The sequence below is a fragment of the Daucus carota genome, chromosome 3 (assembly GCF_001625215.2).
Source record: "Daucus carota subsp. sativus chromosome 3, DH1 v3.0, whole genome shotgun sequence".
Lineage (NCBI taxonomy): Eukaryota > Viridiplantae > Streptophyta > Magnoliopsida > Apiales > Apiaceae > Daucus > Daucus carota.
In genome coordinates, this window is record NC_030383.2 from 52,936,878 (window position 1) to 52,952,488 (window position 15,611).

The 15,611-nt window shown below is 34.5% G+C and overlaps 1 long non-coding RNA gene across 1 annotated transcript; it reads left to right on the plus strand.

Annotated features, from left to right (window-relative positions):
- Positions 1 to 5,599: 5,599 nt before the first annotated feature.
- LOC135151502 (uncharacterized) lies at positions 5,600 to 7,148 on the plus strand. Its single transcript, XR_010290203.1, has 3 exons — positions 5,600 to 5,814; positions 5,891 to 6,041; positions 6,985 to 7,148. It is a non-coding gene; the product is annotated as an uncharacterized LOC135151502 (long non-coding RNA).
- Positions 7,149 to 15,611: the final 8,463 nt, after the last annotated feature.

The following is a 15,611-nucleotide window of genomic DNA, read 5'->3' on the forward strand; positions in this document are numbered from 1 at the left end:
CCTTTCTGAGGGTGAGTATGAGGACTGGCTGTGGGCAAGTGATAAAGAGGATGTGCAGGGGGAGGGAGTGATTGAAATCACTGATGATGAAGATGAAGTGCAGGATGCATCTGGTTTGGTGGCTGGTGCTGATCAGCCAGGCATGGGTGGTCGCAACTAGGCGATGGAGACGGCAGAAGGAAGCAAAAGCCCTTTCGTGTTCTTGCTTAGGGTTTAGTTTTCTTCTGGTTATTTAGTTAAGTATGTTATTAAGTTAAGTTAAGTCTACTTAAGTTAAGTTTTGTGGTTAGGCTTCATCATACCTTTGGGTATATCCTATGTTTATTATGAGTATCATCTTTTGTGGAAGGGGAGGCCTTTAGAGCAGGTTGGTGTAAGCTCTAACGCCTAATTTTGCCATTATTATATATAATATTCTTGTGTTCCAATATATATATATATATAGACACACACACACACATAATTGAATAATTTAAATTTATAATTATATATCACAAAATAATGATAAATATGTATTTTATGTATATTTTATAAAGATATGTTACAGATCTCTGAGGGTATTCAATGTCACCCTATATATTTGTGCGCGTGCATGTATAAGTATTATTAGAGATCATATAAACACCAATTTTTAAATATAAACTACAAACAACTAACTCCGCCCCTATTTTACACTTCACTATTTTTATTATATAGTTATTTTCTTTGTTTTAATTAAAAATAAATAATAAAAATTTTGATAAAATTTAAATATATTATCATAAATACTAGAAGTCATAACCTTTTGGTTGGTTGTGGTAACATTTAAAGATAATGTATAAAACTCTATAAATCATATTTTTAATACCTTAACTCATATTTCGAGTTACTTGTTTGATATTTACGGTGACTTGAGTAACCATCTTGATACCGTATTCAGTTCAATGACCAACTTGATACATTAAGCCCAGTTCAGTGACCAACTTGATAATTAACCCATAGGATAATTATGGAGGGTTGCGCTCGAGAGTGAACCAATGCTTAAAATAGAACCACTGAACCTTACTTCCTGCTCACTTAGCTATTGGACAACAACTAGCAGATTTATTTAGAAAAGCTCTTACAGCTTATCAACTTCATTATATATACTCTCCAAGTTAGGAATGTTAAATTTCTTTACCACTCCACCCTTGAGGGGGATGAAAGATAAAGAGATCAAGAGAAATATCCAAGTCAAGAAAACAATGCGGAAAAGGAAGAATAAGTGAGCAGCGGTTGATTAAAGATATGTCAATACATAACCATAGACATTTAGATAAATTTGTTACACAATACTACAATAGTGATAGCTTTTGATATATAAAAACAATAGTCCTATACAATGTACACATTTTCAGTATGAACTTTCTATTTTTCTCAGAAATGTAGAGAGACATCTCCTACTCTTCTCTTTATGTAGTTTACACAAAGTAACAGTAATTCATCTCGACTTATCTTCAGTGTAATCTTGTACCCTCTCTCCTTTCTTTGTTGCTTAAATATGGATCTTGATCCGGAGATATGTTCTAGCAACCAGGCTTCAACAGTGCTCTCGTTGCTTTTAAACACTTCGACAATGTCCAATATAGGATTCTCCTCCAACATTCCAGCATCCCCGTTCTTTGAGGAACATGGTTCCAGCAACACTGTAAGCAACTTTGTTGCTTCAACCTTCTTGATCATTATTTGCTTCACCTAGTTCAAAATCTACATGAAAACACATATATATTTAAGTTTATTGAAAATAAATAAATTAAAGGTGAAGGTTAATTATTTAATAAAAACAAAAATAATAAGTAATATTATTAATGTCAACAAAATAAGAACTCATTTAATTATCAATCAAATAGATAATTTGTAAAAAATTAACAAATTGTATGTGTATCTATATGCTTTCATAAACTATAACTTATCAAACATTTTAAACAAGTGGTATTGAATTAAGTTGATATGAGAAAAGTTACCTACAGATCGGGTAAAGTTGGATAGTTGATGGGGGAGATACATCATGATTTGATGAAGCACTTTCTTCATTGTTTCCTGCAGTATATACAAATAAATTTAGTAAAAAAATAGTATATCTAACATATAAAACTTGAAATAAAAATATCAAAGATAATTTAATTCTCTTCGGGCAAAAAAAAAAATACAGTCATATGAAACTAAATTACTAAATTCAGTTTCAATATGGGGTGTAAAAATTTTAAAATACAATGAAATGTTACATATATATATGTGAAAACTTCAAGAATTGTGAACATACATGACTAGTCATAATAAAAATTTCAATTCTAAAAACTACAAAGTAAAGATGAATCATGTATTTGAATTAAATATTAATTTAGATTTCATTTTAATCAACAATTTTTGAATTGAGATAAGTACAGCTAGCATACTAAAAAATTAACTCAAAATTAATTCCAATTATAAATTCTAACTAAAAAAATTGGTTTAATCTACTTACTCATCTAAATCGGAATCGGGGAAGCGCCAGATCTTGAACTTTACGCAACTATAATAAGAAATAACATGCAAATTAGGTAAAAAAAACAACTCGACAAAAATCCAGAAAAAGCTTCCTATCGGGATAAAAATCAACAATCGACCAAAAAAAAAAAACAAAAATGGAACTTTAATTGATTCCGGTCATAAGTTTTAACTAAAATAATTGGTAAGAATATTGTTGCGGTTGTAGATGTCGAGGGGATAGATGGAAATGAGGGTTCGGTTTGCGTGATAAAATGAGATAGGATGAAAGAGATGTTGGGACGGTGTTATTTGGGAGCCGTGTTATGTGAGGGAGGTTAATAAGAAATAATATGGAAGTAGGTTGGGGGCTGAATAAAAAGAGGGGATGAAAGAGATGGTGAGGCGGTATTATGTTGGAGCGATGTTATATGGGGGTAATTTTATCTTGGGGCGGTGTTATGTTGGGGCGTGTTATATTGGGGTGGTATTACGTGGGGGTCAATAAAGAACTAATTTGAAAGTATGATAGAAAGGTTGAAGGATTGTTATATTTTATAGAGGTGTTCTAAAGATATTAATATGTATATTATGCGTGATAAAAAGAGATAAAATGAAATAGATGTTGAGTCGTGTTATGTTTGGGCTATGTTATGTGCGGTAGTCGACAAAAAAATAATATGATAATATTATTTAAAGATTAAAGGATGAAAAAGATTATATAAAATTATCCTCTTTTACTCTTTGAACGAAGAAGAAATTTCTTTTGACATATTTCTCTAAATATTTTACAATTCCTTAAAATCAGTATTCCCAATTTGTTGTACACTTTTTCCAATTATTGATAATAATTAATTTAACCCTTGAAATTTGAAAAAAAAGGTTGTTTTTTAAAATTGGTTCCATAATAGTATAATTATGAATGATTCCTTATCTCTTATATGATAATATTATAATATTGCATAATATTCAGTAATTATCAGAATATATATATATATATATATATATATATATATATATATATATATATATATATATTATATATATATATATATATATTATATATATATATATATATATATATATATATATATATATATATATATATATATATATATATATATAGGTCAACATTCCAGAGAGGGACTCCTTATATGGAGTTACATAGTGCGCCACTATAAATCATCAATTTTATTATAAATTTTGTTATAGAATACATATAAAACGTGATTCTAATATAAAATACTATAAAATAAATCTATTTTAAGTAATTTAACACTTAAAATTTGATTAAAAAAAGTATATTTTCGAAACTGATTCTACAACAGAATAATTCTGGATGATTATTATTCTGTTATGGAATCATGTTGAGAAATTGCATAATTTTAGATGATTTTTGTAATAAAAAAATTGTATAACTTCGTTTTCGGTTTAATAATCAAAATTTGCAATTATATTTCATAAAAAATATAATAGAATATATATTATGTATATATTTATAATGGTGTGCTACGTAACTCCATATAAGAGGGTATGCTATGGAGTGCTACCCTATATATATATATATATATATATATATATATATATATATATATATATATTGTTAGATATAATTGATGATTACTAATGTTCTTAAAGTTTGTTTTAGAACAGGAGTCATCAGAGTTTAATCTGGAAGCTGATCAGAGTTTAGTAAAGTCTGACAGAGTTTGATAAAGTCTGATCAGAGTTTACATAGTCAAGACTCGTCAGAGTTTACACGTGGAAAGAGCTCAGAAGCGGATATACTTCAAGCAAGGATAGAAGCTGAGGAGTGATTTGCTGACTATGGAAACTAAACAGAAAACTGGAGCAATCTTTGATTGATAGAATTCATAGCTGATTTATAGGATATCAAATCAGAGATTGATTTTGTAACTGTGTCTATATAAACACAGATTAGGGTTACTCTAGATGAGTTGAGTTATCGAGTACATTGTTAAGAACCCTAGCAGCTCTTAGTGATACAATATAAATCACTGAGAGAGTTTTTGTAACCATCAAAGCTTTGTGAATATAACAGTTTATTGCTTTAAATCTCTCATATTGTCATACTGTGTTACAGATGGTGATCACTATATCATATTATATAGTGAGTTAACAGAACCTAACAAGTGGTATCAGAGCCAGCACTGTTAAGATTACTACAGTGAGATCTTAATCACAATCATGTCTGAAAAATCACAAGCTTCATCCTTTAGAGTTCCAATCCTTAAGGCATCTGAATATCCAGTCTGGAAAGAGAGAATGATAATATTCTTAGACTCTGTTGATCCAGAATACCTTGACAGGATCTTTGATGGACCACATATGCCCACCAAGCTCTCTGTTGGGCTTGCTGATGAACCTCAGAAGATGGTTCCAAAAGAAAAGAAAGATTATACCCCTGAGGACATCCTGTCAATTGGTAAAGACTCCAAGGTGAAACACCTTCTGCACAGTGCCCTTGATAATGCAATGTCTAATAGGGTGATTGGGTGCAAAACTGCTAAACAAATCTGGGATGCTCTGGAAACCAGATGTCAGGGAACTCAGGCCATAAAGAAAAATAGAAAAACAATCCTTACACAGGAGTATGAGCACTTTGACTCAAAGTCTGGTGAGTCCTTGACAGATCTGTATGACAGATTTGTCAAACTGCTGAATGACTTATCTCTGGTGAACAAGGAATATGATCTTGAAGACTCAAACCTCAAATTCCTTCTGGCTCTTCCTGAAAAGTGGGATTTGAAAGTCACCACAATAAGAGACAATCTTGATCTTGGAGAAATGTCTCTTGATGATGTTTTTGGAAGACTGAAGACCCATGAACTTGAGATGGAGCAAAGAAGCAAACGTCATGGCACTACTAGAAAAACAGGATCAGACATCATAGATTAGACATCGGTTAAAAAAACCACCGATGTTAAAACCCTTTTTTACATCGAAATTTTAAAAACCGATGTCTATTAAAAAACTAGACATCATCTTAGTGTAGAACCGATGTCTAAAACATGTTTTTAAAAAATTGGCCGCGCTTCCCCGCTGCTATTCCCCACTTAGCCAAATTTTTCACAAATAAAAAAACCTCGCTTTTAAAACCCCCGCTTAGTTGATGTGTTGTCTGAACAAGACATCAACACCTGTCTTTAAACATAAAATTAAAAGGAAAAAGACATAAAACTAATAAAACTACCTAAATTAAATCATTTGTACAAAATACATTCTCTCTCCCCGTTCTTCCCCCTTTCTCAGCGAGCGAACCCTAGGTTCCAATTCGGCCGATTTCATCCTTAAATTTGTGCGCTAAAGGTTGATTTGTACCTAATAAACTGATGTTTGTTCGATTACAATACTCATTTGCTTCTTTAATTCGTTTTTTCAACAGATCTCAGAGTTCAGTTCGAGTGTGGAGTTTGTGGGTTTAGTGGGTGCTCGTACTTCAGTTCGAGTTTGGAGTCTGTGGGGTTTGGAGTTCGAGCTCGGAGTCTGTTCAAGCTCTGTTCAAGTCTATTCAAGCTCTGTTCGAGTTGGAGGAGGTAATTTCTTATTTATTACTTGAGTTTGGGTATCCTTGTGGTTGTATGTGTATGTATATATGTATTTCAGTGTGTGTTTTTGGAAAATGAGATAGTTTGTAGTTGTGGTTTTTGGAAAATGAGATAGTATGTTTATATGTATTTGTATGTTTATATGTATTTGTATGTTTGTAGTTGCTTATCATAAACTGATTGGAGTGGTTTTATATTGAATTAGCTAGCTAGTGTCCTTTGTTTTTGGTCTTACAAAGGATAGCTATTTTATATTGTTCAGTGTCGTATATATATGTTCAGTAAACTTACAGTAAACTGGTTCTTATATTGTTCAGTGTCGTAGCTGTGAAAATTAGAATATTGTAGCAGTTAGATCACCTTGAATGTGGAGTATACTGAGAAGTGGATTTAAATTATACGTGTTACACAATTTTATGCTATCTGTTTTCTCTTTGGTCTTGTTAATGTGCACAATTTGCTTCGAGGTTTAAATAATTGCTATGTTGTTAAGACCTTAATTCTAAACTTAATACTGGAAAATGGAAATGGAAGTGTATATAGGTGATACACTTGTATATACCTTTTTTGCTTAATTCAGAATAATTTGCAAGATAGATTGGTGTTATTTTAAATGTCACAAGCATGTTAAGGTTAACATCTATAGCAGTTATTTTACCTTGAATGTGGTGGTGTACAGTGAGAAAAAGCAGATCAAAATGCTCTGTTTTAGACTGGAACAAAAGGTGTATATTGGTGATATACTTGTATTACCTATTCTGCTTAATTCAGAAGTCTGCAACTTAGTGATTATTTTATATATATGTTCTATTATGTTATGTTTTTCTTAGTAACTAGGCTGTTTTGATAATAAGTAGGCACACTCACAACCCATCTGTCATTTTAGATAGCAAATTTTAGCAAGTTATTTGACAAGTAATTTGACAATCAGGTAGTACTTTGGGGACAACATGGACAAGTCATGGATTGCGAAAGATAGGGATTCACTAGAATATGAAATGGGGGTCGAGCAGTTTTTGATATTTGCTGAGGAGAACTCTTGTGACCCCAAAAAAATCCCCTGTCCTTGTTCACGTTGTGTCAACTTCAAGAAATATCCCGTAAAGATTTTATATATAATTTTATTGTTTTACATTTCAGTGGGCTCTTAAGACGCGTAAGTTGATTTGTTCGGAAGCCGAGCTTGATGAGGTCCGGTTTGAGGCTCTTAGCCATATTGAATCATTCATGTAGTTGCAATGACTTTAGGAGTAATCTGACTTTAGGTTTCGTTTAGAAGTCTACTGCTGATTTTGGGAGTATAATGTGTAGTTAATGGCAATGCAGACTTGTGAATTGAAGTACTACTAGTATTGGTTGTGTTGTGGATAATTTGAATTAGTTGGCATCAGTACTAGTATTGCTTGTTGGTGAATTATGTAATTAGTTGGTGGATTAATGCAAATATGTTTGGTAATTGGTGATATTGTTGCTTGGGAAATTTGATTGTTGATTTGTTTTGAGATTTTAATTTTACATTTGGGCATGTTATATAAGCAGGTGGAACATGGACTAAAAAATGTGAAATGACATCACTTCTTTGAAAAACTAATGTCTAAACTACAGAAAGACAATGGATTTAAAAGTAACCTGATGTAAAAAAACACTATAGACATCCACCGATATAAAGAGATGATGTAAAAGAAAACTATAGACATCAACTGAAATAAAGAACTGATGTGAAAGACGAACATAGACATCGTCTAATTTAAACAGATGATGTGAAACAAAGTAATTTACATCGGTTAGTTTAGGTAACTGATGTTAAAAATGAATATTACATCAGTTCCACTACAAATGTGTTCATTTTTCTCTTGTGTGTCTCATGTTTAAGATCATATTCAGCCTCTATTATTACCATATTTCATATTAGAATCATGTAAAAAAAGATGATTTTCAATGCATAGACATCTGGTTCTTTAGTAGAACTGCTGTGAAAGGTGGTTCTAGACATCGGTCATAAACCGATGTCTAAGACCCCTACCTTTTACATCACATGCGAAGACATCGGTCCTGTTTTCAATAGACATCGGTTTTTAGCCGATGTCTAAGCCTTTTTTTCTAGTAGTGTGGAGGCAAATCAAAGTCTGTTGCTCTGAAAGTTCAAGAGGAAGCTGCTAAGAGCAAAGGAAAAGCTCATGTCACAAAGTCTGACATTGAGTCATCAAACTCTGATGACTCAAACTCTGATGTCTCAGACTCTGATGACAGTGATGGTGAAATGATGCAGTTAGCAGCATTGATGGTGAAAAGCTTCAAGAAATTGGCCTACAAAAAGTTCAACAAAGGCAAAAGTTTTTCAAGGAAAGACAGAAACTCTGACAGAGTTTATGATAAGAAGAACTTCAAGAAGAATGAGGGCAAGGAAGGGAAAGCTGGAAAAGCTGACAAGTATACCTGTTTCAACTGTGGTGAAAAGGGTCACTTTGCATCTGAATGCAAGAAAGCCAAGAAGGAAAAAGAAAAAGCCTTTATCACCAAGAAAGGAAACTGGACAGATACATCTGATTCAGAAGAAGAAGTCAATTATGCTCTGATGGCAAACACTGACAACAACTCTGAATCTACTGCAAAGGTACCTCATTCTACTCTTGCCTTTGATACTGAAGATATAACTGAGTTAAGATTGTTTCTTAAAACTTTGCATATCAGCTTTAGAGATCAGACTTTAGAAAATGAAAGATTAAAATCTGAAACTCTAAGTGTAAAGAAAAGGAATGATTATCTAGAAAAAGAATTAGTTCAGATGTTGGAAGTTCAGAAAGAAAGAGATGATGCTGTCATTATCAAAGATGAATTATTAAAAAGGTATGCATCTCTTCAATCAGAACTTGCTAAGGAAAGGGAGATCATTAAGACATGGACTAATTCAGGCAAAACTACTCAGGATATCTTAGGCAGTGGAAACTGGAAGAAGGTACTAGGTTACACTGATAACTCAGAAGCTGAGTCATCAAAAACAGAGTTTGTTAAAACTCAAAAACCTAAGGTTAAACCTGTTAAATTTGTTGTTGAATCCTCTAAGTCTAAACAGAATAGACCAAAATCAGAGATTAACAACAATTTAAAATCTGATAAGCCCAAACAGGTTAACATAGGACTGATGACTCAGAAACAGCTTAACCACAAGCTTAAAGAGGTAAAGTCTGATAACAAAAACAGGGAGCCTAGGAAAAATAGAAATGGCAAGATTGGAATAGACAAGAGTAATAACTACATGCCTATTCCAAATGCACCTAGGAAGACATGCCATAACTGTGGAAATACTAATCATCTTGCTAATTTTTGCAGGAAGAACAAAGACATTAACTCCTTACCTACAAAGTCTGGAGTTAGAAAAAGTAGTATTAGATATAAACCACAGGATCCATGTTTTCATTGTGGTAGTTTATGGCATTCTATTTATACTTGCAAAGAATATCATAGTTTGTATTATGATTATTATCAATTGAAACCTTCTTTGAAGAAGTTTAATAAAAGCTCTGCAAGTACAAAATCTGTTTCAAGTACAAACTCTGATCCAAAGTCTGTTAGCTCAAACTCTGATAAAAATAATTCCGCTGCAAAAGCTAACAAACTTAATAAGGCCAAAGGATCCAAGCAAGTCTGGGTCCTTAAAACTAACAATTAGTGGTCTTTGTGATTGCAGGGCAACAGGAAGAATATTCTAGTCTTGGACAGTGGATGTTCAGGACACATGACTGGAAATAAGTCCCTGCTGTCAGAGTTTGTGGAGAAAGCTGGCCCAAGTGTTTCTTATGGAGATGGCAACATAGGAAGGACTCTGGGATATGGCAACATCAATCTTGGAAATGTCATCATATCAAATGTAGCTCTTGTTCAAGGGCTAAAGCACAATTTACTCTCTGTCAGTCAGATCTGTGACAGAGGATATCATGTTGATTTCTATGAAGAACACAGTGAGATAGTAAGCAAGTCAACAGGCAAGGTGGCAGTGATTGCTCACAGACATGGAAATATTTATGAAATCCACCTGCCTACAAACTCTGAAGGAAAAGAAATTTGCTTATCTACAAGAATCTCTGCAGAAGAAAGTTGGAAGTGGCATAAGAAGCTCTCACACCTGAATTTCAACTCCATAAATGAGCTTATAAAGAAAAAGCTTGTGAGAGGACTCCCTGAATCACTACTCACATCTGATGGATTATGTGATTCATGTCAAAAGGCCAAGCAGAGAAAGACATCCTTCAAGAGTAAGACTGAATTCTCAATAAAGAAACCATATCATCTTCTACATGTTGATCTATTTGGACCAGTTAATGTACCATCCATTGCAAGGAAGAAATATGCTCTTGTCATTGTTGATGAGTATACTAGATACACTTGGGTATATTTTCTTCACTCTAAAGATGAAACAGCCTTGCATCTGATGGATCATGTGAAGCAACTGGATCATGGATCTGAAGACAAAGTAAAGATCATTAGAAGTGATAATGGAACTGAGTTCAGAAATTCAACAATGGAAGAGTTCTGCAAAGAAAGAGGTGTAGTGCAACAATTTTCTGCACCTGGTACACCACAACAAAATGGTGTAGTTGAGAGGTAAAACAGGACTCTTATAGAAGCTGCCAGAACTATGCTTGATGAGGCTAAACTACCTACTTATTTCTGGGCAGAAGCTGTTCAAACAGCTTGTTTCACTCAAAATGCAACCTTGATTAATAAGCATGGCAAGACCCCATATGAGATGGTGAAGAAAAAGAAGCCAAATCTGAAGTACTTTCACATATTTGGGTGCAAATGCTTTGTATTGAAGACTCATCCAGAACAGCTTACCAAGTTTGATTTAAAAGCTGATGAAGGCATCTTTGTAGGTTATCCTCTGATAACAAAGGCCTTCAGAGTCTACAATCTCAGAACCAAGGTGATCATGGAATCCATACATGTGTCATTTGATGACAAGAAAATTATTGGCTTAGCAGACATGGATGATCATGACAGATTGCATTTTGAAAATGAAGAAATATTCTCTGATTCGACAAACTCTGATCAACAGTCAAACTCTGACTGTGAACAAAATACAGCAAACTCTGATGAAAATTTACAAGTTCATGATGATGAAGCACTTGTTGAGGGGGAGCATCAGAATGTTTCAGACTCTACCCAAGACTCATCAGAGAATGCTAACTCAAACTCATCAGAGAATACTGACTCAAACTCTGATAGCACAAATACAGGGGGAGCTACAGAGAATGATCAACAAAATCTAGAGAGCATGGATCAAGGGGGAGGATCCAATGATGAAAATGGTCAACTTCCACATGCTAGGAAGTGGACAAAATCTCACACACCTGATTTGATAATTGGAAATCCAGAAGCAGGTGTGCAAACAAGGACAGCTACAGCAAATGAGTGTTTACATCATTGCTTTCTGTCACAAACAGAACCTAAGAAAGTGGAGGAAGCTCTTCAAGATGCTGACTGGATTCAAGCAATGCAAGAGGAGCTAAATGAGTTTGAAAGAAACAAAGTGTGGACCCTAGTACCAAGACCTAAAAATAGATCCATAGTTGGTACAAAATGGGTTTTCAGAAACAAAACTGACAGTGAGGGTGTCATAACAAGGAATAAAGCAAGGCTTGTGGCAAAAGGGTATTCACAACAGGAAGGTATTGATTATGATGAGACATTTGCTCCAGTTGCAAGATTGGAGGCAATTAGAATCTTTCTGGCCTATGCTGCTCACAAGAAATTCAAGGTATTTCAGATGGATGTCAAAAGTGCTTTTCTAAATGGGAAACTGGATGAGGAGGTATATGTTGAACAACCTCCAGGCTTTGTGGATCCAAAGCATCCAGACTATGTCTATAGATTGGACAAGGCACTTTATGGACTAAAGCAGGCTCCAAGGGCATGGTATGAAACTCTGGCTCAATTTCTTCTTGAAAATGGATTTACTAGAGGTACCATAGATAAAACCCTGTTTTATTTGAATCATGGTGATGATCTGCTTTTAGTTCAAATCTATGTTGATGACATTATTTTTGGCTCCACTAATGCTAAACTCTGTCAAAGATTTGCCAAGCTCATGCAGTCTAGGTATCAAATGAGCATGATGGGGGAACTCAGTTATTTTCTGGGTTTACAAGTTAAACAGACTGAAGATGGGATTTTTATAAATCAAGCCAAGTATACCAGAAATCTTTTGAAGAAATTTGGTATGCAAGACAGTTCAGCTGCAACTACTCCTATGGCAACAGCAACCAAACTAGACAAAGATACTGGTGCATCAGTGGATATCACAAACTATAGAGGAATGATTGGATCTTTGCTTTATCTGACTGCAAGTAGACCAGACATCATGTATGCCACATGTCTATGTGCAAGATTCCAGGCAGATCCAAGAGAGCCTCATCTGATTGCAGTAAAGAGGATATTCAGATATCTCAAGGGAACCACATCATTGGGATTATGGTATCCTAGAGAATCAGATTTTAGTCTAATTGGATACTCTGATGCAGATTTTGCAGGTTGCAAAATTGACAGGAAAAGCACAAGTGGGAGTTGTCAATTTCTGGGTGGAAGACTTGTTTCATGGTATAGCAAGAAGCAAAAGTCCATTTCAACATCAACAGCAGAGTCAGAGTATATAGCTGCAGGCAGCTGCTGTGCTCAGATTCTTTGGATGAAGAATCAACTTTTGGACTATGGTTTATCCTTTTCTAAAATTCCCATTTATTGTGATAACCAAAGTGCTATTGCTATGACAGGAAACCCAGTTCAACATTCTCTGACAAAGCACATCAGTATAAGATATCATTTTATAAGGGAGCATGTGGAGGAAGGAACCATTAAACTTCACTTTGTTCCTACTGAACAGCAGCTAGCAGATATATTCACCAAACCACTAAGTGAAGCAACCTTTACTAGGCTGGTGAATGAGCTAGGAATGATATCAGGAACTGAGTAAACATAATGGTCAGATCTTTCAAATTTCAATTGTCAAATTACCATATGTATTGCTCACAAATTTGTCATGATATACTCTGATTGTTAAAATCTGATGACATTCTCTGATGATATACTCTGTGTGCTATACTCTGATGATATTCTCTGATCGTCATTCTCTGACGATATTCTCTGATGTTTGTAAACTCTGAATCTTGATTAATAATCTCATTCTTGTTTCTCTGAGACAAATAACCTGTGAAGATGTTATGAAGCATGATCTGAATTAGTAATCATGAATCTCAGTTCAGTTCTTTAATCTTGATCTCAATTTTGTGCTACTATATTACACCATATGCATGTTGATATCATTGAGACTCTATTACTTCACATATCTTAATTATAAGTGAGACTGATTAATTTGCATTTTCTCTCAGTAAATTAGACAATGATTATAAACTCTGATGCTATATACACCCCTGCAAATAAGCATGGTACTCCTTTGAGATCTTAGATGTCTATATGACAGTGACTGGGAAGACCCAAACATTTACTGGTATTAAGTAAATGCCAAGATTTTATAATCTATGGTGACCTATCACAATCTCTGATTACTGGAGAAATACTGTTGCAAAATATATTTGAAGGTCGTGATTCATTTACACTGAAAAGCGTCAAAAAAAAAAAAGGGTTAGTTTATTTTACATATTTCTCCATCAGAGTATGTCTGTTGTCTATGTCTTGAGAGTTTAAATAAATTATTCTTGTCTACCTTATAATTACGAAATTGTGACATTCTTAAGTCTCTGATCTCATATGTTCAATCACACACATTATTTCACAAGCACATTATTGAGCTATGGATTCTATGACAAACTCTGATTTTTTTGATGAATTTTCTAAAAATCATGTCTTTATTCTGAGGTATTTAGAATTTATTCTCTTTAATTTAAATCTCAGAGTTTAAAATTCGAGAGATTTGATCTTGATTTTCTAAACTCTAATACATTTCAGGAGTTCAATTTTTCAGAGAATATGAAGGGAGTATTCCAAACGGGTGTATTGTTAGTGGGTTTACATCAAAAACATTTTAATAGGAGAACGTGTAATCAGCATTTATAACTGCACATGTTTTATTGCGCTCATGATTATTACTCTCTTTTCTCCATCCCACTAACTCTCATCTACCAGTTAAAATCTGACAGGTGTCCAATAGAACAAAGAGCCATGCGTGTACAGCTACACAAAATCTGAAGAGTTTATCACATCAGATTTTATTGCTCATTATTCACTTATACACTCAATTCCTACACACACTCTCTTCACAAACTCTTACTCTCTTCTCTCCGAAATTCAAATTTTCTCTCACACACCTCCTCAAACACCTTCTTTCATATACTCTGTTCTAATGGCCACTACAGCATTCATCTTTGCAGGTGTGGAATTTGTTACCAATAACCATGCCGCTATTCTAAACACTGCCGACGCTCCAAGGGATTATCATCCCATGCAGCAATTTCTGGCACAGAGTGCCATTGCTACCGCTCTCACCGCTCCTGCCAGACTCTCAGGAAGCCAGATCATCAATTTCTGGAGGACGGGCAAATATGACAATGGTGGTGAAGATGGATCACCATCGATTGTGTTTTCATATGGAGGGGAGGAATATTTTGTTACTCCAGCCACAGTTAGAACAGCATTCAACCTGCCAGAGCTCGACACTGCTTATATCACTAATGGAGATGCAAATCTGAGAACAATGATGACTGATTTGGGATACAGTGAATCACTTGAAAAATTGGGACAACTGAAGCGCCCAGGGCTCAGAAGGGAGTGGAGTTTCTTTTTCGACTGCATCACCAGGGCCTTTCAAAAGAAGTCTATAAACTGGGATGCCATACCAATGGATATGCTACAGATTGGGTATTCTCTGATCTACTCTACTAATTTTGATTTTGGTAGATTAGTTCTTAGAAATATTGGTGAAAGAATGCATGAGAATAGACAAGTCATATATTTCTCAAGATTCTGTCAATTATTGTTTAATGCTACTGTTGGTGAGGTAGATTTTGATGTTGATGATGAGATCAAGCCATTCAGGCTTCATAAAAGAGTGTTTAAGGACCTCATCTCCAAGGATGAGAAGTATCCAATTCAGAGACCTCTTCTAATTCCAGCTCAAATTAGAGCTAGGATGGATATGCCCCCAGTACAACAACAACAACAACAACAACCACAACCACAACAGCCTCAACCACCAGTCTCTCCTACAATCCCCAAACAACTCAGAACTTCTGCATCCAGGTCTAAAAAGAAGACAAAGTCTGATGCAGCCCCCTCCACTGCCAAAAGAACAAGAACCTCTGTTGCTACACATGTTCTGAAATCAAACTCTGATGAGCAGACAAACACTGATGAGCCAGTAAACTCTGAGGCTCATTTAAACTCTGAGGCTCAAGTAAACTCTAAGACCCAAGCAAACTCTGAGACTCCTGTAAACACTGAAGCTGCTTCTCCTCAAAAGCAGAAAAGAAGAAGACTGGTTGCAGCCTATGACTATGATGATCTTGAACCTGCACATGCCGTAAACTCTGAACCTATTCCTGCAAC